The sequence below is a fragment of the Haemaphysalis longicornis genome, unplaced genomic scaffold (assembly GCF_048455015.1).
Source record: "Haemaphysalis longicornis isolate Haplotype H1 unplaced genomic scaffold, Haemaphysalis longicornis Haplotype H1 scaffold_10, whole genome shotgun sequence".
Taxonomy (NCBI): domain Eukaryota; kingdom Metazoa; phylum Arthropoda; class Arachnida; order Ixodida; family Ixodidae; genus Haemaphysalis; species Haemaphysalis longicornis.
This window is the reverse complement of record NW_027526204.1, coordinates 18,487,140-18,513,797: the sequence shown is the minus strand read 5'-3', so window position 1 is coordinate 18,513,797 and position 26,658 is coordinate 18,487,140. Positions and strand designations below refer to the sequence as shown.

The 26,658-nt window shown below is 47.2% G+C and overlaps 1 long non-coding RNA gene across 1 annotated transcript; it reads right to left on the bottom strand.

The window, feature by feature from the left end:
• Nucleotides 1-17,842: 17,842 nt before the first annotated feature.
• Nucleotides 17,843-24,138, bottom strand: LOC144157634 (uncharacterized). The gene is made up of 3 exons (XR_013319807.1): nucleotides 23,897-24,138; nucleotides 22,427-22,696; nucleotides 17,843-19,298 (listed from the first exon to the last, which is right to left on the bottom strand). It is a non-coding gene; the product is annotated as an uncharacterized LOC144157634 (long non-coding RNA).
• Between the last annotated feature and the right edge of the window lie 2,520 nt (nucleotides 24,139-26,658).

Below are 26,658 nucleotides of genomic sequence, written 5' to 3'. Positions count from 1 at the left end.
TCAGCATAAAATGCGGTTGTTCTACAATATCACGGGAAGTCTCTTCCGCGTTCGGTAGGACTGAAGCTACTGCACATACGAGGCTGTGCGCTGTACATGTACGTTCACCGTCCAGCCCACGCAGTGAGCGAGGCCGAACTTGATGTCGTTTCGATGTAAAGGGTGCAGTACACCCGCCCAATTTTTTACCAATATCACGGGATCGTCGACCGGTCGGTCGATCAGCGCCGTATGATGGAGCGATACGACAAACCCGGCGAGAGTAGCCGCTAAGCTGTTGCAAGATCAGACGGCCGCCCCTGATTTTTTTATTCGCTTATCACACTGCCCTCCAACCAGCAATTAACAGTATCAGCCGTTAACGGCGCTGATCGACGGAACGGTCGACGCTCCCGCGATATTGGTAAAAAATTGGGCGGCCGTTCCTAACCACTGTAACACCGGTTAATCTGACAGACTCACCCGTGTTTTGGGAAGTAACAAAGTCGGCACGGTATTCTTCTTCAAATGAAGATGTTTCATGCCCACGGCGCTCCTCTGCACAAACTCCAGGTTGTAGTGGTACGCTTCGGGCGGGAAATGCCTGCCACAAACACGAACACTTCTAGGCGCCGCCGACTCGGAGAGGCCGATGCGCTCCAGCCAAACAGCTCGCAAGTGCGGATCCTTCGGCAGAGAGTGCCTCATTTTGACACCACTCCAGTCACTCGCTTTGCAGCCAACGACGTGGCACGGATAACTCATCTTGATCCAGACCCAGAGGACGCGGAGCGCTCGTATCAGAACGTCGCTGCAGAAATCCGGAACTCTAGGCCTACTCGGGATCGCGCAGGAAGAAGGAAAAGCAGCCGGAAGCCGATGGCAGTGACGTCACCGGCGGCTGACCATCGGCCGAATCGGGGGGCGCCTCACCGTTGCGTCAGCAGCGACCGGGGATACGTCACCCGCGGTCGGCCTTCCGTCACCCGCGGTTGGCTCGCTGTTGCGTCGCGCTCGTCGGCTGAAAAAGGCGATCTTCAAAAATCGTTTACAAATTATCCGTACAACGTATGGGGCTCACACTTGGCTCAAAAATCCCCCGTTATGTGTTCTACCACCTGAATGCATTTGATTGCCACCTTCACAAAGCTTTTCTGGGTCCCTTTAAGTGTGACACATCAACCCACACCCGAACCACTGAATGGAGGAGGACAGCCGACTAAGCGCATTCAGCCATGTAATTTCGACATGTAAAGTTTCCACCAGCACAACCGGCATTCCATCGGTAGCGGCATGAAGCCCAGCTGTGCGGGCACGCCCCACCTTTTCCAACCGAAACCCGTGCATGCATAATCCGGCAACGTGTGATGTTGCATACCTAGGAGTGAAAGGCACCGGCCAAAATGTCGCTAGGAAGGCCGTCCAAGCTGACACATAAATATAGGCTCACGGCAGCGTTCCATCTGGGCAAGTTTCTCTTCAACCAGAAGCGATTCGCAGCTACTTGGCGAAGTGGAATTTGAGCGGAAACGGCCCCGGCCGGTTTCGGTTGTTTTAGGGGGCAGCCCTTTGGCAGCCGTTACCTGGGCATCGCGGGAGCGCGTCCGTTTATGTCCGCCTAACCGAATGAGCGAACGCAGCAGCGACTAAAGAAAGGAAACCGAGATGAGCGCCTCGCGAAGGGTGAGGTGTAATACGACTCGTGCGGCTAGGTACGGCGTCATCTCTCTCACTGCCTTTCCCTCACAGATGTCTCACGCATCGCTACCAAGGAGCGCTCTCCACCGGACACTTTTCTTATACGCTGGTCCATTCTCCACTAATCCAAACCACGTGAAATTTGCGTGGTAGGTTCAAAGACGATTTGCAACAACAAGCTCGCTGCTCTCTTGTGCGGGTATAATCCGAAGCACCTGACAATTGCGCGGGAGGTTCAAACACGATTTGCAACATGCTCGCAACATGCTTGCAACAGGCAACAAGGAACGCATTGGATAGCCACTAAAAAATTGGAGATGCTTGCACTTTTAGGACGCGCAAGGATTAAACTATAAGCTGCAATATTTCTTGGTATGTAAGCACTGAAGGACAGACCTCCACGTACCCAGGCGGCACAGAAAGTGTGTCCCAAGACCGGCCCGTCTATGGCCGCTTTCTGGCATGTCCGGCCAGCATCCAGGTTCTGGTAGCCACTGATCATACGATGAGCGGCCAACATTCGGCAACCAGCGCTTCGGTATTTCTTCGTCCGCCCGTGTTCAGACGCACAATGGCAGCTACCGGGCTGCCAGATATTCAGTTCACTTTCGGCAGCCGATGTTGAGAAAGAGAACGGCTGAAGTATGGCTTTAGGGCATCCGTTTTTCCTTCGGGAAGCGGTGTTCAGCCACCGCTGAACACGGCAAGCGACCGGCCACAGAATATCTGTATTCTTGTGGCAGTTGGTGTTCGAAAGGAGACCGGCAGGAGCTCGGCTGCCTCGCATTGGCTCTTTCAACGGTGAACCACGCGTCCGTTGGCAGAATATTTGTTTTCTTCGGGCAACCGGTGTTATACAGGAGACCGGCCGACGCACGGCCCCATAAGGTACATTTTTCATTCGGTTAGTGGTCCTCGGCCGAATTACGGTAAGCGAACGGCCGCAGAATTTTTGGCAACCGGGGTTCAAGAGGAGACCAGCCTACGTAAAGTCTGAGGTTATACGTCATTCTTTGAATAAGCGGCATACAGCCAAACAACGGCACGGATCTGGGCGCCGAGAATTCATGCACAGACGTGTTTGGAAGGAGACCCGCCGGTGTAGGACCAGTTTTTCCCTGGGTGAAGAAAGAGCCGTTAGGGAGCTGAATGACACAGGCGCTTTTTTTATCCGCTGGGTGTTTCTACGTTTTAAATTAACGAACTTCGTTCAAACAGTAATGAGTGTTCTAGGTGAACGGGCAACGGCGTTTTACTAGCGAAAAATAGACGTGGACGAAGAAGAAGCACACAGGACACTCGCTAGACTACAACTGAAATTTTACTTAGCGTCCGTGAAACAAAGAAAGATAACATATCACCACGACCTGCCTCTACACATCCCCACACACGCCCGCCTATGTGTCACACATGCGCCCTCGTAGGTAGCATATCTCCTTATCTGTAAAAGTGATTGAAGGGGTGCTCACACAATTAACTCCTTCCCTGTAGATCTGAAATGCCTCGTTAATTCGCGACTAGTTTGGTCACGTCCAGGTCCTAAAACACGTGTTTTATCAAACGCCGGCGTACAATCAGGGAACCACCTGCAATGATCGGCCAGATGGCCTCCCGCCGCAAGCGACGAAACTGCTGCACGGTGCTCTCTCAGCCTGTCGTTTAAACACCGCCCCGTCTGTCCCACGTAGCATTTGCCACAGGACAGCGGAATGCGGTAGATGACACCTTCTTTGCAGGTGACAAAACTGGTGCCATGTTTTTTGGTGCAAGCTTGGCGTGGCTTCTCGTTTACGGCGGGGCACATCCTCATCAGCTTACCAGGCGCGGTGGCCAGCACTTCCACGCCGCATTTTTTCCCCACTTTTTAGAGGCGGTGCTTGAGCTGATGTACGTATGGCACGGCTACGCGTCGCAACCTCTCCCGGTTGGCGTCTTCTTCCCTTAAAGGGCCCTTACCGGCTTTAACCTCTTTGATGAGGCTTTCTGCGACCGAAGCTACCAACTCCAAAGGGAAGCCCGCTTGCGTCAGACGAGCCACTTGAGCTTGCACACTACCAGCTACCTTGTGAGCGCACGACTTCTGGACGGCACCGCGCAGGCAGTTCGCCGCTGTGCCGCGCTTAACCACCTTGGAGTGGGCCGAGGCGTAATTCAAAACCTGCTTTTTTGAGCGAGGTTGGTACGTCAAGCATATGTGCCCCTCCGTAAAACAAAGCTTCACATTCAGAAACTGAATGGTTCCGTTCTAAGGTTCCTCAAAAGTGAACTTCAAGCCCTTTGAACACGTCCTAAACACATCTAAAACACTGTCAATCACACCCCGTCTATCCTGAAGGCTGTCCACATCCACTAACACAATAAAAACATCAACATATCTGAAACACTTAACTATACTGCGGTTGAGGCGCGCTGCAATGCGTTTGTCACAAACTGCTAAAAAGACTTCGCAAAGTATTGGGGCAATGCGGGAACCAATACAGACACCTTCTTTCTGTACATAGTACTGGTTGACTCCAGATGTTGACTCCAGATAAAACGCTAAAAGATCAATAAAACCTTGAGTGGACCTACCGCTAGCATTCTGAAAACGGACCGGGCAAGGTGCAAGGACTCACTGGAAATTACCAGGGAACCTCTTAGGCCATCGGAATGCCATTTATTGCCACAAGAAGACTGTGCCACACAGATGGGTGAGCTAAGCCTCGCCAGTCATAGCCGCTACCACGCCTCGCCCGCCGGCTTCGTCGACGCATCAGCTCGAGGCTATTCGCCCCCTCAAGAAATGGAGACCATTGGAGACATCGACCCGGCAGAGATGTTCGACCCGAGGTGGCGGTGGTTGACCAAAATAAGTGGCCTTAAAGGGCGTATAGCAAGCGGCCCCCCCGCAGGAGCTCAACCGGCGCCATGTCAAGGACTCCCCACCAAAGAAAGGCAAGGGCGCGCAAAAGCGCAAGTTTGCGGCTGTTCTTCTTACTATAATACTGCGAAAAACATCGTTGCACTATTTTGTTGGTGATAAACGTAGAAGAGGCTACGCTCGTGGATTGGTAGGCTCAACTTCGTGCCTGCTTCATGGGATTTTATGACTGTCTATTTAGAAACACGTGTTATTTCAAATTTGCCATAACAACAGAGCCTTGTGAATGACGAAGCCTGGATGTTAATTTAGTTCCGGTATTTGAAGGTGAGCTTAGCTACACTTCGGAAATGACTCATTTTTTAAACATAATCGCCAACATCCTAGCAAACACGGATTTCGTGGGGTTTTTCTCGCTGAACGCAGCTTGTTCACGCCCGATTTGGCTTTAGCGATAGATAAGCTTAAAGTAGTTGACTGTATTTTCTTGTACTCCAAAAAAAGCGTTTGGAGGTCATATCAGCTTCTTCTAAGTACATTGCGGGCTATAAACTGAATGAATTCGTTATTGCATGGATATCCGAGTATGTCTCTCTAAGACAGCAGTCCGTCGCTGTCAATGGTTGTTCGTCCGGATATGTTCCCGTGACTTTAGAATTCCCCAAGGGTCAGTTGCGGGCCCTGTTTTATTTGTTATATATAAATGTTATTACTATTTGCCTCAAATATTTGTTCAAAATGTTCGCGAATGACTGTGTAGTTTACAGGACTATAGCAAATGAACGTGCTTCCGAATAGCTGCACCATGATTCTAATTTAATAACATCCTAGCGTGCTGATTCAGAAAAGTCGTTGAATGTTAAAAAGTGTGTTAACGTCACCTTTGCAAGAAAACATTGATTCCAATTGAATACGTATAACGTAAATTACACTGCTTTAAGAACGGCCGGGGAATGTAAATAACTACGAGTTTATTTAACGAGAGGTTATAGGTTACATAGGTAGGTTCACAACACAAAAGTTACGGCTGCACGTGTTTTTGGCTTTCCGAGATAAAATTTCAGCGAACCTCCACCTAACTTAAAAGAACAACCATATTTTACTTATGTGCGCTCATTGTTGGAGTACGCATGTGTTTCCTGGGATCTCTACAGCAAAGAGCTGGTTGATACGCTCGAAAACATACAGAATACGGCAGTGCGATTCGTATTAGGTATTGGCACTGTCAACTTAGCATAAGGGAAAGTAAAAGTAAACTTAAATGGTTAGACGGGAAGGATCTGAGACGAAACCTCCGGTTGAAATTTTTTCGTACTATCTATCATTCAAAAACTGGAATACAAGGGGAGAAGTATATCCAAGCGCCATTCTACATATCCCCAAATGTGACCGCTAGCTGAAAGCAAATTGTTAACTTTCCTTTAAAGGTGAAGCCTTGCGCGATTTATTTTATCTTAGATCAATACGAGAGTGTAATTATCTTCCGCGTATACTTGTACCAACAGTTTATAATCACGATTTTCACCGCGCTTTGTGGAAATATTTTGTTATTCGGTCTCATAATTGATGCTTAGTGTTGTGTATCTCTCTGCTGTAATGCATGCAAATGCAAGCAGGTATCAAATAAATAAATTAATAAATGAAATAAATAAATAAACGATTAAATCAATAAAAAAAAATAAATAAATAAATACAGTAGAATATCGATAAACGGAAATTGCTTAAATGGAATTGCCGCTTAAACAGAACAGTAGTCTGTAGGTTGGTTGGTTTTGTATTCAGATAACGTAAAAAACTCTCGGTAATTGGAAATAAAATTTCCCCGTCACCGTGTAAACGGAACCATAATTGGAACTTCTTGTGAAACCCATTGGCATGAGAATCAGCTCTTTACGGTTACCGCCGTTTCATTTTTGTTTATTTGTTTTTCTTCCTTCATGTCTTTTTTTTTTTGCCTCGTTCACCCCGTAAGTCTCGTCTGGCTAGTGGTCAGCCGTGTTAGCGCGACGAATGCGACATCACAGTTCTTGTTCCATTCTTTCGTTCTCGATTCAAGGCGCCCGAGGTTACAGGTCTCAGCTCTTGAGGCCTCGGGGTGCTATTCGCGCTTCATCACCGCGTTGCCGTATTTTAAATTCAGTGGCTCCTAAGCACTCGCGAAGTTGAGGCTTCTAGCCTCCGTGAAGATGCAGTTGCAAAATAATGATGCATTTAATGATGCAAATAATAATGCAACAAAAAATAATGATGCATTTTGTAGTGCAGAGTGACTCATGCTGTGCCTAAACCTCTTAGTTTTCTTGCTTTCAGAAAAACTATCAGCTACATTCACCTTCTAGTGCTTGCAGTTCCATGCAATGGTATTAAGAGTGTGTACGCACATAAATTTTCACCTTGACACATGGTCTCAGTAAACGGAACTCCTGCTAACCGGAACTATTTTTTTCGGTTCCTTGAAGTTCCGTTTATCGAGAGTCTACTGTAAACAAATAAATAAATAAATAAATAAATAAATAAATAAATAAATAAATAAATAAATAAATAAATACAACAAACAAATAAACAAATAAATAAATAAATAAATAAATAAATAAATAAATAAATAAATACAGTAGAATAAATGTGCGGAGCCGCAAGTTCGCCTCCGACGGGATGAGAACCTTACGCATTCAAACTTAACCAAAAAAATATTTATTGTTTTATTCGTTGCAGTATGCAAGGTTTGCTGCATGAATACTACCATTGCTATGTTATTGGTTTTAAACAAATTATGATACTCTAGTCTTACGCCTTTCCTTGCGTGAACACAGAGCCACCTGAGCCACAGAGCAGCCACCTGAAGCAAGGCGTCATTCGCAGCGCGTCTATAATTTTTTTACCGTAGTACGACATTAGAGGAAAATTAAGTTCTTTTGGGCTATGAAGTGGTGTGCACGTAACTTATGAAAAGAACATCAAAATAGATTGAAAATGAAAGCACTTGTTCGATCTCTCCGAGGATAAGCCCTGTGAAAGAACATCAGAAAAGTTGATCGAGTAGAAAATTTCTTTGCAAGAAAAATGGGCAAATACTCGACATACTTTTTGTGTGAAGAAAATTATATTGAATCTCCTCAGTTTTTGTGGAGTACCAAAACGCTTCGTAACGGCATTCGCGCCGGTTTTATATACAACAAAACTGGTCAAGCAACTGTTGTAAAAATAGTTGATTTAGTCAGAGCATGAAAGTGCTCAGGAAGATTGTCCTGAATGAAATTGTCTAAAAGTGGCACTTTCATCTTTAGAAAATTCAACCCACTAAAGTATGCACCTTCGCTTCCCCCCCCCCTCCTTCCCCGTTTATTGCAGGTAAGCCGCCCCACAGAAGATATCAGGACATGGACAATACCTCTATTCCAGGTCTACAAAGAACTGAATATTTTCTGTATTCGACAGAAAAAGAGGCACAGCAAATAAAGGAACTATGATTTGTGAGCACTGTTTAATAAATGAATTTTGGTGTCAACTGACGCTGATAATTAAGCAAGGATGCACTGAAGGCTGGACGGCTGGTGGTTGCGCGCGGGCTCACTTTGATGTAGCTGCATTGGACCCAAAATGCTGGGTTTGTGCTGCTGCACAGCGATACTGAGTCATCTGCTTGCGCGACATGCACTGACCGGCCTCAGTACAGTTAACGTACTGTGGTTGAACTCCAATGCCCGTAGCACGGCCGTATTTCCGGCAGCTTTAGTCTGGCTGGAGTCCGACGATCGCATCTCGGCTGTCCTCCGGTGGCCGTACTTCAGCCGTAAACGGGTGTCTTTGGAATGGCCGCAGCCCTACGGCTGGAATCTGGCCGTATGAACGTAAGCCGGTCGACTGACCGACGGACGGACATATGGCCAATATGGCCAGTATATGGCCAGTGTATGGCCAAATATGGCCAAATGGCCAAATATGGCCAGTATATGGCCAAAAGGCCCACATTTGGACACGGCCCGGGCCAAAGATGGCTGCCGGAAAAAGGTCGGACAGAAAATCACCGGCCAAAGTACACCGGCTTGATTTAGGCCGAACAGTCCTATGCTGCCTGGATATAGCATTGGGTTTGAAATTGTTCATTTAGATTTGCGTCGCTTTTCGGCTGAAAGCCTACGCGAAACCATCCGCGCAGTAGTGAGAGAGGAGCTGCGGAAATTTCTCCCCACGCCGCCACAGCCCCAAGTCGCTACCCTTACCGACGTGATTAGAGAAGAAGTGCAACTGGCGTTGGGAACTTCTATGCCATCCAAAATACCCCGAGAGCCACAAGCTATGACACTCCGCGGCTGTTCGTCGGCCCCGCCCTGCTCCAACATCCCGTCAAGTGGCCCCGCCGTACCGCCGCCCACTGTCACCCGCCCGACCACCGGTAGCCCGAAACCAGACGCCGAGGAAGACGGACGTATGGCGAACTCCCGATAATCGTCCTCTGTGCTACCACTGCGGAGAGGCCGACCATATCTCCCGTCGCTGCCCATACAAGAGACTCGGACTGCGTGGTTTCTCCGTCGACGCACCTCGCCCTCTACCTGGCCAATGACCACGTGAGATCGACGAGTATCTATCTGAAACCAGCCGTGGCCCAGCGCGTTTCAACCGTTCGCCGTCGCCCTACCCATACCAATCGCCGAACCGCCGTAGCAACGCTGACTTCGCCCGTGGAAGGTCCCCCAGCCCACGCGGGGGAAACTAAAAGCAGCAACTTCTGGAGGTGAAGTTGCTCTACGACGAAAAACCGGAAACCCTCCAACGACGCAAGGACGCGCCGAAGATAGTGATTCACGACATGCCCTCATCCCGAAGACGCGACCTAACCCTGACGAGACTCCCGAACACGACGACAGCTATACGGCGCGACGCGTACCCGACCTGACCGACACGTCCGCTGAGAAGACGACGACTACGACGACGCACAGTGCCCGACCGTCAACACGCACAAGCCGAGATGCGACGCCCCGACTCACCCGGAACTCGAAGAAGGCGGCATCCGACGTCAAGGTGTCCATCGACGGCTTTGATGTAGTCGCCCTCGTAGACACGGGGGCCGACTACTCCGTAATGAGGGGACCATTTGCGTCTAAGCTGAAGAAAGTTATGACCAGATGGGGCGGTCCGCACATACGCACAGCAGTAGGCCACCTCGTGACGCCAAGTGGAACGTGCACATCGCGCGTCACCGTAGACGGCACGCGTACCCTGCAGTGTTCGTCGTTTTGCCCAACTGCTCCCGCGACGTAATTCTCGGAATGGACTTTTTGACAGACAACGGCGCAATAAGTGATCTGCAGACCAAGTCGATAACGTTTTCCTCCGATCACTCTATGACGCCGGAACCGAACCCCGTACACCGTGCAGCTGTAAGGATCGCCGATGATCATGTCACCCCACTGATCTCCACTTAGTTGCTGGATGGCGCTTCGCCGCTGTCGCGGCGGGGCGCGCGCACGGCCACCGGAAGTTCAACGGCTCGTCCCGGAAGTCGGGCGTCTGCTACGCTTCTCAACGGCTGATAAGCGTCCCAATTGGCGCATTTTGGCATTTTGTTGTCACTTTATTGCATTTTGGCTATACACATCGTGTTCAGGTCGCAGCTTATGCTATACCGAAATATGCGACGTTAATATGAAGCAGAATTTAATTGCAAAGGAGAACGAAAATGTCACTTGGGTCTTGGTTTAAGAGGAGACGACGCAGCTCTAATGGGATTTATGCTAGAAATTTATACTAGGGATTTATGCTAGAAAGAAAACAACGTGGACACGGCGTCAGGCTGTAGCCGAGTTCGTACGTCCGTTCTGTCAAAACAGTTGTCAGTAAAGTGGTCACTGCAGAGCCTGCTGCCTGGGGATGGAGAGCTATATAGCTATATAACTATATTTACACGGGCACAGTTAACCACGGTTAAGCAAACCGTGGTTAGACAAAACCGCAGTTTGCTGCATTACACGACAGACAAAACTGCGGTTACGTCGCTAACCATGGTTAACGCAAACTGAGCTTGGCCACCTCAGTTCGGTCACGCTAAGCGCAGTTTCCGCAGCCGCAGTGCTCAAAATCGTACAATTGAGTTCGGACGCAAGTGGCGGCGCATCAGCGGAGGCGAAAAAAAAAATCGCCTGGCGTTCGGAAGAGACGAAGGTTCTCAAATAGTGGGCGCCCCAAAGCTGTCCCCAAGACGCGCTTGCGTTCTTTGCATCACTCTTGCAATCAGCGCGACTGCCCGTCAGCAGCGGCTCGTTTCCCGATCCGCCCGATCAACTAAGACAAAAGCCGTGCTAAATTTGTAAATTCCGCGCGTCGTCCGCCAAAAATGGATATAGCAGGCAATCTTGAAGCGTTTTCAGCACTCGGAAACGATCGGCGCGCGCGTCGGCCGTGCCTGTAAACACGCCGGCGCGCTTGCCAGCACGGCACTGCTTGCGGCCCGAACCGGCCCAGACCACGGCAGCAACAGCTTATCGCATCGCCGCTCTTCGAAATCAATCTGATCGCGTAAAAGAACTTCCGCATGCGAGAAAATGGATGTTAGTGCGGTGAAAAATTGTGCTATGGATTGTAATTCGCAGTTGTAGAGATTGCGGTGGTCAAATATCTACCGCGATGCTAAGATGAAAGTTCCCAACACCGAACAGACCTAAGCAAACCAAGCCGGTTTCGAGCTGTTGGGGAAGCTTCTCGCCGCGCACGAGTGCGTTGCGTTTGTGTCATAAGCGAATGCTTTAACGATATTTTTTTTGTCTACACTGCTTCTCTTTCGTTTTTTATCGTGAAGTTAAAAGTGTGGTAATTTATTTTTGTTGCGATCATAATCAAGTGACTGCGGTCACCAAACTTGCAATTTCGCGTGTAACATCCAAAACCGCAGTTTGCGATAACCGCGGTTAAAGTTTAGTAACCACGGTTAAACTTAACTTCGGTTACTTTCGCCGTGTAACTAGGGTATAAGTTTGCCACCCAACGCCGGTATAAATCCGGCTTAGAGCGAGAGAATCTGCGTAACAAGAACCACAGCTTAAAAACGAAACTGATTTGACATTTGCGTTTCGCTGCGTATCACGCGCGTCGTACAGAATATTGTAATACTTCCAAAGGGAACGTCTTCCCAGACGACTACTCTGGTTTGCTTGTGCAGTTGACGGCGCAACAAGCAGGCATTTTTGGCGGAATGCGTGCGAAACCAGCCCATGCGTAGCATGCGCTATGCTGGAACGGCCCGACTTCCGGGACGAGCGCTCGAACTTCCGGCGGCCGTGCGCCGGAGAGCTCGAAGCGCCATCCAGCAACTCTAGTGGAGATCAGTGTGTCACCCTGCCACCCCGCGCAAGCTTGATGATCACTGTCTACTGTGAAGGTGGTGCTCCTGATGCCGACGCTATCGTGGAGAGTGACAGAAGGTTGCTTCTCGACCGCGGTGTGTCTGTCGCAAGAGGCATTGTGCGGTTTAAGCAACGCTATTCCCACGTTTTGGTCACCAATTTCACCGAGGAGTACCAGCATTTAAACAAGGGCGCTGCAATTGCATTCCTCGAAGAAACGCAACAAGCAAGTGACGTGATCGCAGTCGCCGACTTTGAACGCCCACCCGAAGATACCTTCAAGTTTCCGCATTCCTTCGACGTGAATCCGGCGCTACCGCAAGAACAACGGAACAAACTATTGGCTTTGCTGCGTCGCTACAGCGAGTGTTTTTCGTCGAACTCGAAACTACGTCAGACACCTCTAGCGAAGCACCGAATAATAACCGAAGATGGAGCCCGACCTACCCGACAGTCACCGTACCGGTTCTCTTCCCACGAGCCGGAGGCCATCCGGACTCAAGTCGACGACATGCTCAGCGACGACATAATACAGCTATCGAGAAGTCCGTGGGCTGCGCCGGTCGTACTCGTGAAGAAAAAGGACGGCACTTTAAGGTTCTGCGTTGACTACCGGAGACTGAACAAAATCACCAAAAAGGACGTGTACCCCCTGCCACGAGTCGACGACGCCCTCGACCACCTCTGCCAAGCCAAGTACTTCTCATCGATGGATCTGAAGACCGGCTACTGGCAAATTGAAGAGGACGAGAGAGACCGAGAGAAGACTGCATTTATAACCCCGGACGGTCTGTACGAGTTCAAGGTGATGCCGTTTGGGCTGTGCACGGCGCCAGCAACGTTTCAAAGAGTCATGGACACTGTGCTAGCTGGCCTGAAGTGGCACACCTGCCTCGTCTACCTCGACGACGTTGTGGTATTCGCCCGCACTTTCGATGAACACCTTGCAAGGTTGGAGTCTGTACTCGAGGCTATTCGCTCGTCGGGGTTAACGCTGAAGCCCGAAAAGTGCCGCTTCGCTTACGAGGAACTCAAGTTTTTGGGACACGTCGTCAACGCCGCGGGAGTCCTGCCTGACCCAGCGAAAACATCAGCCATAGCGAACTTCTCAAGACCAAAAGACAAAAAGAGCGTGCGAAGAGTTCTCGGACTGTGCGCATACTACCGGCGCTTCGTCGCAAGCTTCGCACGCATCACAGAGCCACTCAAGCGCCTGACAAAAGATAGCACACCTTTCGCCTGGGAAAACGCTCAAGAAAAAGCATTCTGCGAGCTGAAACAACGCCTGCAAAACCCGCCCGTGCTCGCTCATTTCGACGAAAACGCCGAAACGGAAATGCACACGGACGCCAGCGATATAGGTTTGGGGGCCGTCCTAGTCCAAAAGCAAAGCGGGTGTGAAAAGGTAATCACCTATGTAATCCGTGGTCTGTCGAAGGAGGAGAAAAACTACTCTACCTCCGAAAAAGAGTGCCTGGCAATCATATGGGACATTTCAAATTTTCGCCCATACGTGTATGGTAGACCGTTCAAGGTTGTGACAGACCACCATGCGCTGTCTTGTCTCGCCAATTTGAAGGACCCCTCTGGCCGTCTTGGGCGGTGGAGCTTGCGCCTGCAAGAGTTCGACGTTACAATCGTCTACAAATCCGGCAGGAAACACTCCGACGCCGACTGACTACCCCGCACCGCCACCAGGTGTCACGAAGCCAGAGGCGACGTAGTTGTCTTCAAGGAAAACACGTTTATTGGAGCGAACTTGTGCGCCCCTAACAACTCAAATAATGCACGGGCCGTGAAGCAGCAGTCAGCAAAGTGACGTACTCAAGCGAGCGTCGCAGATCGAATGTCGCGGCGTCTGCTGTGGAGGCTTTTATCTTTCGGCGCGAGAGTTTCTGGAACCGTCGATTCACATCCAGAACATTGTAGATCACAGAAGATTATTCTGGGCTAGCGGCGTTAGGGCGAAACACTCTGCTTATCTGAATGAGATAGCCCGTGCGGCATAAAAAGAAAGAATGGAACACGCCCTTCGCATGGGACACAGATAACAGATCCGGGCGCGGCCGGGCATTAAAAACAAACAATAAATAAACAAACCCGTATATGGTTCGCGGTAGTAGTATTAGTCACTGTCAAATCAATGAATATTATCGTCTTACTGTTGGTTTGACTGACGGAACAGGAGCGTTTTGCCTACATGCTTTCACATTTTTCTGAAAGTGGAACGCGTCAGCACGCGTTATAACCGGCGGCAACCGGCTTCTCCAATGGCGAGTCTGTAGCGCGCGCTGTGTTGTGCTCTCACTTCAAGCGCGGGCGCACGTAAACTGTTTTCGTATTTTAAGTGCGAATGCACTTTATAAGCGACCCCAAACCTTCCACCGCCGGCGGCGGCGGCGTCCGCAGCCCTCCTCTCCCTAGCAACGGCGTGGAGCGGAGAGGAGCGTCGGTAGCAACGGCGCGGTGACGTCACTTCACCACGTGACCGCGCTCGCTCCGCCTCCTCGCCGTGGCTGCGCCGGTGCGCGCCGCTCCGCACCGCTCCTCGCACCGTGACGTCATGGTATGACGTCACAGCGCGCCTCCTCTCCCCAGCAGCTGCCGCGCGCCTCTTTCTCCACCGTGACGTCACAATCTCTTCTCTCCCCCTCGCTCGGCTGCAGCTGCCGGGCGCCGCTGTCCCTCTTCCCTTGCTCTCGCCTCCTCTCTCAGCCACCTGGCTCGGCGCGCTCGGCGCGGCGTACCCCCCTATATATGCAGCGATAAACTGCCAGACCTCCGTGGGTCGGCTCGCGCGCGCTCACGGGCGAATGCCAACGGATTTTAACTTTACTCCCCCTCATAGCATCACCCCTTGCATTCGCACTTAACCATGTTCACCCTCGGGGAAATGCTTGGGAGTTTTTTCATGGTCGCCACGCGAAGCCTGGACGACGCCGTGCGCTCCACATAAGGCGCGTGCGCACGTGGACGGTAATCGGCGGGAGTAACTATAACTCAGAGTTTTGTGCTGGCACAGCACACATTAGGGCCAGCAACATCTCCGATGTTAAAAATGGTGACGCTTGACCTAATGGGACAAGGCTGGAGAAGCAGCGGAGCGGAGTGTCAACATAGCTTCTTCCAGATTTGCTTAGTTTTCCTAGGCTTTATTGGATTCGCTAAGTTTTTATGTTTCGCGATGTTCTTGCTAGACTAGGCTAAGTGCTGAGTTGTGAGGCCAAGTTTATTCGGATTTCACAAGGCCGTTGTGGTCGGTCCCTAACACTGACAGCGGATCACAAAGGGGAAGTAGCTAGGTCGACCCTCAGTTGTACTGTTTCTCCAGCCTTGCACTACGAGTGCAAGCTGAGCAAATTTGTTTTTGCGTTTAAGTAGCCCGAAAAAGACTATCACCTTTGAAATGGGATTGGCGGTGAGACGTTTGAGTTTGATTACCGCTTCTTCTTATCACCTCGCACATTTGAAATTGAGGTTTGCAAACTACTCGAGAAATTATTGGAACGCACGAAATTTTAAGGCATGGTAGTATATGTGTAAGCCGGGCGTCTATTGCGTTGTCAAAAAAAGAGATCTATTTTCTTTCGAACAGGCGCTGCACTTTGGCCATGACGTGATTTGTTGTTTGTATAGATTGTGCCAAGTGCATTGAATGCGTGCTGATATGGTGGTGTAATACTAGAGATGAAAATTTTTTGTAGATATGCTAACACGAAGAATGTGTATAAAGTGCAAGGTTCATCGTATGAAATTTAGTTGGAAGTCAGCGCTCGTCCCGTCGTCTTTATGTGTCCGTGTTTTATTTTGCGCTGCACACTAAAAATTTTTACGCCGAAAAGGGTGCTTCAGCTTGTCGCCGCAGGAGCACCCTAAAAACTGAATATTTTACGCCCTTTAGGGTGCTTGGATTCTGTCGCCGCAGGAGCACCCTTTGTGAAGCACCCCAGAAGACAGGTGCCTTATAACACCCTTTTCCGCCTAAAAGTATCCTAGGGTGCTACTTAGCACCCTAATCTGTAGGAGCATCTTCTGCAAAAGCACCCACCTAAAGGGGTACAAAAAGGGTGTGTCATCCTCGGTTCACAAATGGTGCAGCAGGTGTGAGACCACATATTGCACGATATCACACACGATTATGGTATGAAACATTCGTGCTTTCCAAGCTCGGTTCTGAGACATTCCATTGAAGCTCAACGTCAGCTGATAATTTCCTTGAACTTGTGTCACCGATTGTTAAAACATCAATTTAAAGAGTCAGGAGCCTCATCTCAGTACAGAGTTATAACTTTAGAGGTAGTTGATTATCCAAAACTTCGTAAAAAACCAATTATATGTTCACTTTGCCGAACTAAAGTACACATCCTTCGAGCTTCACTGCACAGCCTAACCATGCTGTGCAGTGAAAGCAATTAGGTGTGCAACACTTCAGCCACACAAAACTTCCTTGAACCTTAAAACCCTTGGCTTCTCAGTATTGCATCGAACTTCCAATCAAGGTAGCTACCTGCAATGTTTAGTGCCTTATTCTTGAGCAGAGCAGGAAGGTTCAATATGAAGGAAGACCAAATGCAAAATGTATAGTTTCCTCCGTAATGCGGCTCATAATATAGTTCCCTCCGTACTGCGGCTCATAATCTACTTATAAAAGTTGGGTACCCAGGCCATTTATTTTCGTTTGCATTATTCTTTTTGCTTTACGAAAAAATATTCATATGGTACAGCACTTGCAAGGTTTGGTGGTATATGGAGTTTTATAACCATACATTTAGACTAAATGACCCCACATAGCAATAACAAGAACTGCAAACATCACAGAACAATGCATACAAGTTACCTGGCGAAGCCCATGGTTGAAATGTAACGTCATGGTTCATAAAACATTATTTTATCATGAGGCTAGCTTGTACATGGTGCCTTGCATTATGTCCCTGCCGGCAGATGTGGGGTCATTTGTCACTGTTGCAAATGAAAAGCCTACAGCCAGGGCCCATTAGTTTTGGCTAGTATTACGAGGTGCCTCACGGCAAGCATTCTACGTCGATAGACTTTTTTAGAGTTGACTAGAACTGAAATCAGCAAAAGATTCTCTACAAAACATTGTCTATCCGCAGCTTTAGGGTTTGCTAATTTCCATATTTGGGTTTCTTCTGCCTTTCTTAACAACATTTTTGTTTTGATAAGAAGGTGCATAACCAGAAGCAAAAAGCTTTTCTGTAAACCTTTGGCAGCTATATAATTGTTACAAAATATTTTACTCTAAATATGGCAGCTTAAACTGAGAATATTTGCATTTAAAAACATTAAAATAATTTAAATTGATCATAAATTTTTAGCTGTTTTTACGCAAAACTGTACATGGGATATGAAGTGCACCACAAGGAGGGCTTTCGATTAGCTTTAGCAAATTTGGGACATTTAAAGTGCACTGAAACCTCTACACATGCGCTTTTTCACTTTCTGTATCCACCAGGAAAATGGCTCCCAATTTAGACAGCGATTCTAAATAGTAGTTGTGCATTTTAAAATGATCTCAAACATTATAGCCACAAAATCAATTTTTACAAGTTGTAGACATTGCCCATTACACCAGACATTGGACTACACTGTCAAGAGCTTTGACATCTACAATGACGTCTACAAAGCAAGCTTATACTGGCAGAATGTTTTATACCATAATTACTGTGTGTTCAGAGCTCACGTTTGAAGTATGGATACTGCTGCTTCAGCAAGAACCGAGGATGAGCACCCTTCCTGGTTCTGAAAAAAAATAACAGGAAATGCCTTAAGCAGGATTCTGAAACAGGGTTGAAAGAAACAAGAATGAACAAGAAATTCTTTCAAAACACGTAAAGCAATGTAGACAAATATTTATTTCAACTTCATTTCTACAAAAGACCACCTCATGAAGACTGGTGATGGGGTATTGGCTAAAAAAAGAGCAGAGATCACTTAAATGCTACAGGGAGCCTTCGCAACCAAAAATTGTTTGAGCACCTAAACTAATCACTGTTCAACAAACTCATAAAAAATGTTTGAATGCATAAAAAACCAGTGGTAAACACAGGAAACAGTTAAAACAGAATGACGGCACAAGTTTGTCCCGTCGTTCTCTTCTGTGTCCTGGGTTTTCCTATGGTTTTTCATCCATTCAAACATGTACCAGCTAGCCCAGTCCAACGCCTTGGTATCATAAAAATATGGATAGTCAATCCTTACAGAAAGTTGAAAAAAAAAGTATAAAGTAGGTGACAAAATTAAAACGACAGCAAATTGGTTGGCTTTTAATTTTAAATGGTAATATAAAAAATAATGGCATGAATGAAAGTGAGCAGCACGTGAAGTACCTTGTTGCTAGCCCGACATTCCACTTTGAAGCAAAATGACCGCTTTCAACACTACATAGGCTAAACATGCAATGTGGCATTCCTTTAGGAACACAAAATATACCATAATTGTTAAGAAAGCTACGAATTAGTTGAAAAAACCTGACCACAACAAATTGGAATTAGTGACTAGATACAGTTTCAGAAATACACAGCGACATCATATAAAAATATATGGTTCCCATACAAAGATTGATCATAACAAAAATTCAGGACTACATTTATCAGACTGGCATCAATGTGCAAAGAAGCTTAATGAAGGAAGACGGTCTTCACTAAAAACATGTTAATATTGAGAGCTCATGTGCTTCCCTACAAGTTGAGTGTGTAAACCCACTGACACCTTAACTAACCTGCCTGAACCATCACTTTATAGACATTGAGGAATTTTACGAATTGGTTTATTGTAGCGAGCTGTCTAGCTTATTTGCCTATTTTGCTTGGCATTTCGTGTCTAATTCTAAATTTGGTGACTAGATAGCTTTTACTATGGTCATGCACTGGTGACAACGAATATTTGATTTTACTTTTAAAAAATTTCAGTTTTGTTTTATTGCTCCCCAGCCAACGATCTGAAATATCAGAGGCGCTTAAAACGTATGTTGGCATTTCTTTCCTGCACTGTAGTACAACGAATCATGACTTTTACCATAATTTGTTCACAAATCGTAATATTTGGAAAGTATTCAGCCGAATGAAAATGTCATTTCAGAAGCATGCACAATCAACAAGGCCTCAATGACTCTCACGACGTGGTCCACTTGTTTCTGTCACAAATAACCTGAGTGCAGACACATTCCACCGAAGACGAAGGTAACATGCCCTCTTGAGTGATGAATATTTAAAAAGCCTTAAGAGTAAATTTGCTGCTGAGCACGTGAAATTGTGGCATTAAAACAAAAGATCCCTCTGCGGCATCTTTCACTTGGAGGAGCGGTTGACCACAAACTTTGAGAAGCTGGAAAATGCTCCATGAGCCACTCCAGCCAGCAGAAACGATGCAGGACACAAGTTGGTAGGCAGACCGTTGGCATCCTGCGATTGTGAAGATATTTGTTTAGTATATGCTCTTCTTTTTGTACCACTGTTTATTTCACCTTTAACAAGCAGCTGAACTCCTTAACGTTCGCATAATTGATTGATTGTGGGGTTTAACGCGCCGACGCAACGCAGGCGATGAGGCGCGCCGTAGTGGAGGGCTAAGGATTAATTTCGACCACCTGGGGATCTTTATCGTGCGCCGAAATCTCGTACACACGGGCGCTTTTGCTTTTCGCCTCCATCAGAAAAGCGGCCACCGTGGCCGGGAATCGAACCCGCGACCTCGTGCTCAGCATCGCAACGCTTTAGCCACTGAGCCACCGCGGTGGGTAACGTTCGCATAATAAAATGCTGCAATGCGGAACAGTTAGCAGGGTTACCTCAATTTTGCTTTTCTACAAATTAACACAATGTAGGTAATCTGCACACAACTACAATGAAACTGCAATTTTCACCTACTTCATTGCTAACATCAGCGTTTGACTGCTCAAGCACAAATACAGATTAGACATGTGAGCAATCTGCTAAACTTATCCCCACAAACTGAACAATCAGGCATCAGAAATCGGCAAGGAAGGAGGTGTCACCTTTAAATGGCACTTTTTTCGTTCAAAACATAAACAACCCCTGGAAGCTTGAAGCGTGAAAGGGGGTCTTTCACGCTGACAATGTCAGAACATAGCTTGCTAGTGGGCACGTGCATGATGTGCACAATGTGTTTCTTGAAAATGCGTGCAAAAGCTTGATTGATGTGTTGGACGAGAATTGCAGCACGTTTTGACACAGGCCTTGTGGACGCTTCTGCCTGCTAATGTCAATGCGGATTCCTGCTAGTCGCCCTCTTCGCTTCTTTCTGAATATACTGCTTTAGGCAGCCACAAGGACTGCATCAAAACGTGCAGCAATTACCTACGTCCCACACATCGGTGAAACTCTCGCACACATTTTCAAGAAACGCAGTGCATGCATCGTGCATTTGCCCACTAGCAAGCTGCGTTCTGACATTGTCAGCGTGAAAGACCCCCTCTCACGCTCCAAGCTTCCGGGTATTGTTTATTAGATTCCATGCGCTGAATGCAAATCAGTGTACATTGGCGAAACGGGCAATCTGCACAGAAGATTAACGCAGCACTGGAACGAAGTGAACAAGGGCCATGAAAAAACAAATACACTGGCAGCGCACCGTGAGAGGACTGGACACGTGGTCGACTGGAACAAGACAAAATTACTGACAACTGAGTGCAATCTATCTTCTCGATTACTGCTCGAGTCCCTCATCGTTCAGACGACGCCCAACATTATCAACATAATGGATGGCAATCTGCACCATATCTATGCAAACTCATTGCGCCGCGTAATGCCCAATATATAGCTTCGTTTTCCGCGACACATGCTCACCGTGAACAAGCACCAAACCGTTAAATGGCTTTCTTGACTTGGTCAGTGACCTACGTTTCATCATTGCAATGATGCTTTTACCTGCCTACACGGCATTCCGTCAAACACCGGACTACACTACATGAGCCATTGCCGTTCTTAACCTGCACCAGAGTATATAACCTTTCACTACTGCTATGAGATAGACCCATAAACGCACTTCAATATGGCCTTTATATTTAGCTCTTGGAAACATTATGTATAATTTCACCTTTATGTTGCGCCTACTACAGCAGCTGGTAATATACCAAAAACATGAAAAAAAAAACTGTGGTTTAACACGCCAAAGCTACGCTCGGGATATGGGGAGCACTGTAGGGGAAGGCTTCGCATTAATTTTGACCACCTGGGTATTTTTGTGCGCACCGAAATCTCAAAACACGGGCGTCTTTACGTGTTGCTTCCATCTGAAAAGCGGCCACACCAAGCGGTATCTAACCGACATTCGCCTCCACAGCACACCACCCTAGCCACTGCAGTGGGTTAAACATATGAAATAAAGCGAGTTTTGGAGTGCAAATGAAAATATTAATCACACGTCTTATTTTCCCAATCGATCTACCTTTTGAAATCCACCATGCAATCCCCCCTCCCCTACCGGCCAACCAAAACACCTTTGTCTCAAGAGGTAATCAGGCTGTTGTTACTGAAGTAAGTATTTACAATTCGAGACTTGCCACCGTTAAGGTCATGCACTTTGCTTTAGAGATAAGCGACATTAACCATTTGCAGCACCAGGAGTTAATTGTGTTAAGATCAGATTGAAAGCATTGACGGTAGTAGTTGAAAAAATTGTGTGATAAATTACAACATCATCTGCAAAATAGACCTACATGGGAGGATATGCAACATGGAAGATAGACAGGACCAAGCAACCTGCCTGGGAGGACAACAAAGTGGCACGAGCAAAAGAAGTATATAGTTATTAGAAGTAAACTGCATTTGAGAAGAATGAAAATTTTTCACTCAAGTGAGGACATTAGGGTGAAGTTTGAGAAGTAGTCTGTGGTGTGCAATGCAATTGAATGCTTTAGAAAAATCGAGAAAAACTACCGCAGTTTGTAAGCCTGCGTCAATGAATAAATGTAGATCGTGAACAAATCCTGAAAGTTGTGTTTCTCAAGTAACCCTTGTGAAAACCGTGGTGATATTCGAATGTGATATTGTGATTTTATAAATAATTAGCGACCTGGGAGTGGATGAAATGTTTCCCGACCTTGCATATGGTGCTTGTTAGGGAAATTTAATGGTGAAGTACCGTCTCCTGATTTAAAGATTGGTGCTACCTCGACTATATTCCAATCATTGAGAAGAGTGCCTGTCATGACAGACTGCGAAAAAAGCGCTGCCGGAATTCTACAGACTGCGGGATGTACTTTTCGGTATAGTATGATTAATACCAGTATGATCTGAAGTAGACCAGTTTGTATTGCAAGTTCAAAACCATATCGAAAGATCCTTGCTTGGCTTGATTACATACGAATACTTGCTTCAAAGTCAGTTCAATTTCTCTTCTTTCCCTTTAGTCATCGGCCCCAGATTCTCTTCAATATCTCTGCTAAGAAATGACACGCTCCACTCCAAACGCACAGCACTGCTTCATGAAAATGTTTCAAATAATCAGAGGCCACAGCACTGCTAACAGGTATACATCATGGCACGTTCCACAACATGCAATAACTAACCTGAAAGTACATAATCGGTGGGTGCACCGATATGGCAGCAGTGCCTGGACCGATGTGTCGAGCAAATGCGCTGACTTCTGAACGGGTGGTCCAAGCGGCCAGATGATGGATGAATGACCATTCCTGGCGGCAAAGCGTACGGAGCACCAACGAAAGGCCAGGCAGTACTTGGGTACAGCAGGTGCAGTGTCGGTTGGCCAAGGGAGGCCCTGGCAAAGCCTTTGAAACTGGACTGGAAGGCAGCTGACCCAGGACAGCCAGCAGCAGCACCTGCACGTGCATAATCTGTGAGTGTGCTGACACTTGTTGAAATACAAGAAGAGCACACATAAAGCACGAATGCTTACATTAAGGAGATTTTTAATCGTTTAAAGACAGTAACCTCCAAGGTACTAATAAGAACATTCCCAGAACACCCCAAGTGAAATTTAGGTCACAGTAAGAATGTATTTATTAGACCCGCAGGTACTGTGAGTGGGGTATGCATGATATATGCAAAGCTCACTGCTGAGCTAATTTGCATGGAACGCATGCTAGCAGCTCATCTGTATCCCTTGCTTTCAATGGGAACTGGTGTGCGATAGTTGAGACTCCTCCAGTTCAATGTCTGACTTGTATCTGCGCGTTCAATTCTCCAATATAAATCAAGTTGAGTGAGTGCCTACAGCTTTCTTGTTAGTCTCTGTATGGCCTGCGGTTTTGCCAAAATGAGAACTTGCGAATTCGCTCAATTTTCTGCACTAATTTAAACTAAACATATGCCTCTGGTATCATGCCCCAGACTTCCCGAGAGCCACTCTGACGGAATCGGCAGGCGCCTTGTAGGCGTTGTGAAATCTCCCCCACTACCCCGAGACTATGCTAACTCCCTGCGAGGCCACATGCGCGCATTTCACCTTCAATTTGCACGTATGTGAATTCTTCGCGGCCCGAAGACCGCGACGCGTACGGTCGCCGATAGCTGCGAAGCGCACTGCACGGAATTCGTGTAGGGGAGGGGGGGGGGGATTTCACAACAACTACGAGACGCCAGCCAGGGAATCAAGTGTACGCTTTTTCACATGCACTTCCAGGGAACCTCCTGTTCATGTTATTTCGTGGTATACCGCGGGTATTCACGAGGGAGGACTAATCACAGCGTTGTGCCACTCACGCGAAATTGCGACTGCGATCTGCAACCGCAAAGGCACTGTTTGAGCGACACATAAACAAACGCCCCGGTGTTAAAGAGCCTTGCGCGATGTGAAATTATTAGCAGCCGTGTACCACAGCGCGAGCATCTTAGCCAAGGTCTCTATTCAGCGTAAATTGATGCTGACTTCTGCGGAAACGGTGGACTGGGCGCCACACAAGTATACTAACTCACGTAGGCTCTCAGAGCAAACGAGATGGGGGTCTAGCGAATTACTGACCCATAAACACCAGAACTCGTTCCAACCAAATACAGAATAATAAAAAATGCGTACTTACCCGAGCAAAAACGATGTTTCTAACGTACAATTCTCCTTCACTGTCGTCTTCATCTCGCGGACACACGAACACGCTTTGTTCTGATGCAATGTCATCCACTTTTGACGCGCAGTATTTTATCCGGAGATGATCGTTCTTCCGGGGTCCCCATGTTCAACACACGCGTAAGTTGGAAGGGTAGACATCACCCATAAAGCTTTTATAACTATGATTTAAGCTTGAAATAGATAAAACTCATCAAATCACGCCAGCAACCACTCGGCACAAAACGCCATGAAAAAACACAAAAAAGTGAGCGATAGTTGCCAGACTTCAAATGCAACACCTCTATGTTTGACGAAAATTGTGTTAGTACTGTAATGTTGGTAATTATCCTTCTGCTTTCAAAGTCTGAAATGTGTTTATAACTTAAATTTAAGGTTTTTAAACACAGAAATTGAATACACATAAAGTAATTGGCATATATACTGATATTGTAAAGAGGTTTTGACGTTTGTTTTGGTTTTGTTTTCACGGCGGGCTTCTAAGAGGGAAGGTGCGAGAAAACGAGCTACTTTGGGTTTAGGAAGAGGGCGGTAAATGTCGGCGTGATAGAAAGCAAGGAACAGGCGCTTACCCTGGTCGTAAAAAAAAGAGCTAATAAAACCCTCACCAACAAAAAAAAACAGGTTCGACGAGGAATCGAACCATTGACCTACAAAACAGTAAACGGACGCGTTAACACTCAGCTATGTCGGCGGGCGGCTTTTGGGGCGCCTAAAACAACTCTATACTTACGTAAGTTGTCAACGAATATTGTCGCTTGTGTCTAGTTTATGCTGCATTTTTGAAATTCTGGCTGTCCTAACGCTTGTTTCTCACGCACCGGTCTTGCAGACGAGGCCGCATTGCTAGCGCTGCAAGCGATTGAGCCAAAGCTCCCTTATTTGACTCAAGAAAAGCTATCGCAGTCAACCCGACCTTTCCTGCGCAAGCCACGGTAGCCACGAAATAAATGGAATGTGCCGTTAGAATTATGGCGTTGATAACGCTTGTTTGTCCGGCACCGTCTTGCAGACAAGCAACGTCGCGCTAATACTACAAGCGATGTCACTCCTGGCATGTCAGGCGCATCAAACCCGTCGTGTAAAACGACTGCTAACAGTGCGAAAACCTCTGAGTTTGTAACAAGTGGGGATTATTAGAAAGCGACCGAAGCATGCGGTGGCGGCGACGTAATAGGTACAGCAAACAGGTAAGCAGAACGGCAGCGACGAGCGAAAATGATTTTACACGACCGCCCCCGTCGGCCTGCGCAAAAAAGGAAGATTGAACACCTGCATACACGCCCTCGAAGAAAGCTGTACAGCCGATTCAGTTTGTTGTGGACGAAGAGCAACCGATCGGCTGCAGCCACAAACGATTGTGCTTCCCGTGGTATGAGCCAAAGCATATCTTCACATCGTTATGTTATCGTCCGTCTGACTGTTACTTATTGAAGGGAAAATTCAGAACACAAACGTTGACGTCTAGCGTCTATGCCCGACATAGACGCTGCTGTTTAGGCCCTAAAAACCACCTTCAGGGCGTCTGTCGGTTCTGTCTGATGGCGCGCTCGCGCCGCTGATTACGAACAAGGCGTCTGTTGGCGTTCACTGATCGTGTTGGCGAGCCGGTAAACGCCATCACGGTTAAACTCCCTGTTGGAAGACTACGCTGTTGGGACGATAGAGTGCCGACAGAGCTTTTTATTGGCCCCACAAACGCCATCAAGGTTAAACTCCCTGTTGGAAGACTAGGCTATTGGAACGATAGAGTGCCGACAGAACTTCGTATTGGCCCCACAGGCGTGCTGTGAGCCCAACAAGAAAGTCTTGTTGGACCTTTTGCCCGGGGCATAATAATACGGGAACAAATTCTTAGGTAAATTCGATTTCGTTGAGGACACCGATGCCTCGCGTAAAAGTTTTATTTATAGGACTACAATAGGCATTTTGTATGCTTCTCTTCTCGTGCACCCAGACATCGAAACGAACCTTGTGATACACTCGAAGAAGTAGATTAGTGCAGAGTAGAATTTAAACATTCAGCACGTTTTGTTCAATTTACGAACAGCAATTCTAGAGCATTTTCCCTGGTCTATGTGGAGAGTTCATATTTAAACCTCTCAACAGGAGGTGAAATAGTGCAATGTGCGGTTTAAACATTCAGCCTGTTTTTGTGCAATTTTGCATGCTTGCATTCACACACCGTTCTTTTAGGCACCCTAACGATAGGGTGGCGTGGTAACACCCCAATCGAGAAGAAATACTTTTTAGCACCCCTTTAACGGTCGTTGATTACACCCCTGAACTGTTGATTACACCCCTGAATTTTGGCACCCTCGATGTGGGGTGCCCGAGCAATATTTGGGCTCTTGAAAGGTGCAAAAAGGGTGCAAAATGTTCAGTACACCCCTCTAGCACCTTAAAGGGTGTAAAGATGTTAAGATTTACACCCCTTAATTTGTGGCACCCTCATGATTGGGTGCCGGAGCAATGTTTTGGTCCTTAAAAGGTGCAAAAAGGGTGCAAAATGTTGAGTGCACCCTTTTAGCACCTTAAAGGGTGTTAAAAAGTTTAGTGTGTGTAGCCTCTTTTACAATGAACTACCAACTCCCCCACCAGTACACTTTGTTAAGCTCCGGGAGATGCCTTCGTCCTTCAGTGAACACAACCATGCTGCTGCTGTTCATGATGATTATGATGATGAATGGAGCTTTATTGCCACGTAACTTCCACTCG